The following is a 6,012-nucleotide window of genomic DNA, read 5'->3' as shown; positions in this document are numbered from 1 at the left end:
TTTACCAAGGAGGCAACTGGGAAGCAGAGAGATTAAATTGTTTACCCAAGGCCACCTAGCTAGCTGATTCAAACCGATTTTGAGCAATTCCAGAGTCCACTGAGTCCTGAAGACACCAGGTTGGTACTGAGTTTGTGACAGCCTTTTACTTCTCAGATAACACCTTAAGGGGGTTAATAGTAACGTTCCCTGTTGAGAATAAGATTGAGACTCGAATTAAGCACCTCAGAGAAGAATATAGCGCCGAGAACGGTTTTGCCAACTCCACTATTTTGCCTAGAGATGAATAAATTCCCTTGCCTCCAAGAGTTTTTGGTTTTGTATGCCATCACCTGTGTTTCCTAAAAGAGAAAGAATCAACTACCAAGGCCTAATTCTGCATGACCATGAGAAGTAAGATGTACAGTGACACCTTCAAAAGCTGGAATTTACATACAGTGGAAACCTGTCAGAGAAGGAAAACTCAATATTTTCTGCTGAAATAACCGCACCCTGTCAAAGGCAGAAAACTCGTGACATGTGGGAAAACAAGGCAGTACCTTTGAGTTCTGACTCTCACAGGTTTCAGTGTGTAACAAAAGTGTCTGAATACAAGGTGCTTTGCAGCCACCGTATGTATGTTTTTCCCCACATCTAATCCAACAGCTGTTTAGGCATTGTGTAGCAGTAGTCAAAGGCCCTTAACAAGATGGATTGACACAGTGGCTGCAAAGATGGGCTCAAGCATAGCAACAATTGTGAGGATGGAGCAGGACTAGGCAGTGTTTGGTTCTGTTTGGTTGCTATGACTAGGAACTGACTCAACAGCACCTAACAACAACAGCAGCAGTAACTTGTATGTCTTTCACTGGGCTGGAGGGAGAAAAATCAGGAGGAAAAAAAGTAATTATAACTTAGTACTGTGGTCCACAGTACTTGTATTATTTGGAAGGTGTAAATTAGGACAAATATCCTAGCACACATCTCTTCTTTAGGGAACTAAAAAGAAAATAGCATTAAGTATCCAGTTGTGTGAGCCACGTTACCACTACTAAAGGATGGCTTGGGAGGGTTTTAGCCCTTATCCCTTCCAAACTGTTAACCTATCCAAATAAATCACTACAAATAACTGTACCATCTAAGTGAAAATAGGTTTTACTCTAGAAATATACAGTGAAACCCATGAGAGCCGGAATTTGACCAAACTGTCTTGTTTTCCCGGGTCTTGCAAGTCTTCTACCTTTGACAAGGTGCAATCTCACCACTTTGCTATTGCTCTCTGTTAGGGGAAAATATTTGAGTTTTCCTTTTTAACAGGTTTCCACCTTACACAGGTTTTGGCTTTTGCAAGTTTTACTGTATCTTCAAGCAAGAACCGTGGTCTCCCATTTCCAACCAAAATGATACCTCGAAAGTCCAACGTAGAAGTGTTAGAGCTATCTATCTATCTGCATATAACTAAGGAGCAATCATGTAAAAAGCACTACAGGTTAAGAGCTTGGGCTCTGGAATTATAGCAAGTATTATTATAGGTATTGTCTCTGCTTATGATTAGTTATGAAACTTTGGGCAAAAAACTTAGCTTCTCTGTGCCTCAGTTTCCTCAACTGCATGCATAGTAATACCTTCACCGAATAGTTGTGAGGTTCATATGAGAGCAAGCTAAAAATTTAAAGCTGTACATTCAACAAATGGTGGCCCTCATCTTAATTTTTGTAACTATTCCAGGATAATTGAAGCAATAATAAGTGAATTATAAGCCTTTTAAACTGTGTATATATTTATAAACCTAATAAATATAATGTCAGAGTCTAGAGAATCTTCCAGCTACATCACAAATGTCAGTTATTGTCAGGAAGCTTTTTTTTTTTTTTCCATCTTCTATTAATGTATTTCAGAAATGTACTATGTGCTGCTTTGGAGCTGGAGCCGAGGACTTGTTGATTAGCTCCCATTTTCCAAGATTATAGAAAATTAGATTTAACTGTGACTGGCATGTAAATGATATGATGTTGGACATGGATGAAGAATATTGTTATAAAAACCACAGTGCATTTAATTTTTTTAAGTAATGAGATTTTATGTGGTTCCCTTAATTATTGCAGGCTTATCAATATGCACTTTATGGTACATTACCTTTTGGTTGGAATGTGAATGAGCCAACACCCAATCGAGGTACTTCCAGTTGAAATCTTGGTTCCTGAATATACAAAAGCTAGTTCTGTGAACAAGGCTGATATAAATGGTTTAGAAAGCCCTAGTGGGTGTGTGTCTGGAGCTAACAATGTGTATATTCTATTGATGCACAATGTGGGCAATGGCCCTGCAAGAGAACGTCTTTAGGCTCCAATGTGTATTTCCTTTCAGCTCCCCCTGGGACTCACGAATCTATAAACAGCAAGCCAATAAGCTTTTCAGTGAGAACACTAACATCCATGATCAGGTATTAACCTCTGTTTTTTGCGTGTTGGTGCCCTGCACATTGCAAGTCATATTTTTGAGTGCTCTAAGCCGCAGAATGGTGTGATCAAGTCCTTAGGAGAAGGAAATCTCTCTCTCAGTTGTCATTGCACAATCAGAAAACAACACAGCATGAAAGAGAACAAGTAGGAAGACAAGTACCAACTCTTAAATCTTAGCCAAGATCACTAGCTAATTTCTTTAAAAGGAAGAGAAAATTGGCAGTAGTGCCTTGGTAAGTTATTCATAATTTCATGAAACTTAAATGCAATGAACAATGGGCACTGATGTTTTTTAAATATATATATATATATATATACTTTCTATTGTACTTTAAATGAAGGAGAAGCCCTGGTAGTATGCTGGTTAAGAGCTACAGCTGCCAACCAAAAGGCCGGCAGTTCGAATCTCCCAGGTGCTCCTTGGAAACTCTATGGGGCAGTTCTACTCTGTCCTATAGGGTTGCTATGAGTCAGAATTGACTCGATGGCAGTGGGGTTTTTTTTTTTTTGGTCTTAGATGAAGGTTTACAGAGCAAGTTAGTTTTTCATTAAACGATATGCATATTGTTTTGTGACATTGGTTGCTACCACTGTAACGTGTCAGCACTCTCCCCTTCTCGACCTTGGGTTCCCCATTACCAACATTCCCCTCCCCTCCTGCCTTCTTGTCCTTGCTCCTGGGCTGGTGTGCATATGTAGTCTTGTTTTGTTTTATGGGCCTGCCTAATTTTTGGCTGAAGGGTGGACCTCAGGAGTGACTTCAGTACTGAATTAAAAGGAAGTCTGGGGCCATACTCTTGGGGTTTCTCCAGTCTCTGTCAAATCATTAAGCCTGGTCTTATTTATTTATTTATTTTTTGTGTGAGTTAGAATTTTGTTGTACATTTTTCTCCAGCTCGGTCCAGGATGCTTTAATGTGATCCCTGTCAGAGCTGTTGATAGTGGTAGCCGGGCACCATCTAGTTGTACTGGACTCAGTCTGGTGGAGGCTGTGGTATTTGTGGCCTTTTAGTCCTTTTTTGTCTTTGGTTTTCTTCATTCTCTGTTGCTCCAGATGCAGTGAGACCAGTGGAGTATATTAGATGGCCACTCGCAAGCTTTTAAGACCCCAGACACTACTCATCAAAGTAGGATGTAGAACATTTTCTTTATAAACTATGTTATACCAGCTGAGCTAGATGCTCCCCGAGATGATTCTCAGCCCTCAGCCCAGTAATTCAGTCTGTTAGGGAGTTTGGATGTGTCAATGGAGCTTCCATGACCTTGTCTTGTACAAGTTGTGCTGGTTCCACAGTATTGTATACTGTCTTACCCTTCACCAAAGTTATCTCTTATATATTGTCTATTTAGTGTTTTTTCTTCCCCGACCCTCCTCTCAAAGATTGTTTCTTTTTGCGTGTAAACCTTTTCAGGAGTTTTTATGGCAGTGGTCTCATACAATATTTGTCCTTTCATGATTGACTTACTTCACTAAGCGTAATGCCCTCCAGAACCTTCCATGTTCAGGGATGTTTCACAGATTCATTATTGTTCTTTATCATTGCGTAGTATTCCATTGTGTGTATGTACCTTAGTTTGTTTATCCGTTCATCTGTTGATGGGCACTTAGGTTGTTTCCATCGTTTTGTCATTGTGAATAATGCTGCAGTGAACATGGGTGTGCATATGTCTATTTGTGTGACAGCTCTTATTTCCCTAGGATATATTCCTAGGAGTGGGATTGCTGGCTTGTACGGTATTTCTAGTTTCTTAAAGAAGCACAATATCACTTTTGAAAATGTTTGTACCATTTTACATTCCCACCAACAGTACATAAGACTTCCAATCTCCCTGCAGCTTCTCCTACATTTGTTATTTTTTGTTTTTTTTTGATTCGTGCCGGTAATGTTGGGGTGAGATGGTATCTCATTGTGGTCTTGGTTTGCCTTTCTGTAATGGCTAGTGATTGTGGGCGTTTCCCCATGTGTCAGTTAGCCGCCTGAATGTCTTCTTTGGTGAAGTGTCTTTTCATATCCTTTGCCAATTTTTTAATTGCATTATTTGTTTTTTTGTTGTAGAGGTGTTGGATTTTCCTGTAGATATTAGAGATCAGACCTTTGTCAGATTTTTTCCAGTCTGCAGGTTCTCTTCTTACTCTTTTGGTGAAATCTTGTGATGAATATGTGTGTTTAATTTTTGGAGGATCCCGTTATCTAGTTTATCTTCTGGAGTTTGTGTGTTGTCAGTTACGGTTTGTATCTAGTTTATGCTGTGTATTAGGGCCTCTAGCATTGACCCCATTTTTTCTTCTATGATCTTTATTGTTTTTGGTTTTATATTTAGATCTTTGATGCATTTCAAATTAGTTTTTGTGTGTGGTGTAAGATATGGGTCCTGTTTGATTTTTTTGCAGATGAACGTACAGTTTTGGCAGCACCATTTGTTAATAAGACTCTTTTCCCCATCTAATTGGGCCTTTGTTGAAGATCAGGCGACCACAGGTGAATGGATTTACAGGTCACTGATTTTTTTTTGATCCTGTGCTACTGTGTGCTTGAGTAGCAGAGCCCCACTAGCCGATGAGCTACAGTGCTCTCAATGGCTATATACTTCCTAAATTTACCTCAGAGTGTCCCCTGAGCACATCTGCATATGTTCTTAACATTTTTTGAATTCATGTTTATATTTTATTGTAGGCTTTTTAGGTATTTCATGTGTGACTTCTACCCCTCAACTTTGTTATATGCTATTTGATACCCTGGTGATACAGTGGTTAATAGATTGGCTGCTAACCAAAAAAAAGGTCAGCAGTTCGAATCCACCAGCCGCTCCTTGGAAACCCTATGGGGAAGTTCTTCTCTGTCCTGTAGGATCACTATGAGTCAAAATCAACTCGACAGCAATGGTATTCAGGATCCAGGGCTGTGTGCTTATAGTCATCTGATGACTGCTTTGTTTTTAGCACATATTAGGTGGTAAGCAAATACCAGATGACTGACTGTAATTTAACACTCCAGCTACTCGAAAATATTGACGTCACTTTCCTTAGGGTCCAGCTACTTGATATAATTGCCTTTTTTGAAAATGGCTTTTTTTTTTTAATGGCATCTTTCTCTTTTCTTTTTTTTTCTTTAAGTCAGAGTTTACAGAGCACCTTAGTTTCTCATTAAACAATACACAAATTGTTTTGTGATATTGGTTGCCAACCCCGCAATGTGTCAACATTCTCTCTTCTCCACCACAGGTTTCCTGTTTCCGTTAGTCCAGTTTTCCTGTCCCTTCCTGCCTACTCATCTTTGCTTTTGGGCTGGTGTGCCCATTTCGTCTCATATACATGATTGAACTGTGAAGCACGTCCCTCATGTATGTTATTGTTTGCCCTATAGACCTGTCAAATCTTTGGCTGAAGGGTAAACCTTGGGAGTGAGTTCAGTACTGAGTTAAAAGAGTGTCCAGGGACGATACTCTTGTGGTTTCTCTAGTCTCTGTCAGAGCAGCAAATCTGGTCTTTTTTTTTGTGTGTGTGTGTGTGAATTTGAATTTTGTTCTATATTTTTTTCCTTCTCTATCTGGGACCCCCTATTGTGATCCT

Source organism: Loxodonta africana, chromosome 9 (genome assembly GCF_030014295.1).
Source record: "Loxodonta africana isolate mLoxAfr1 chromosome 9, mLoxAfr1.hap2, whole genome shotgun sequence".
Lineage (NCBI taxonomy): Eukaryota > Metazoa > Chordata > Mammalia > Proboscidea > Elephantidae > Loxodonta > Loxodonta africana.
This window is presented reverse-complemented; position numbering follows the sequence as displayed.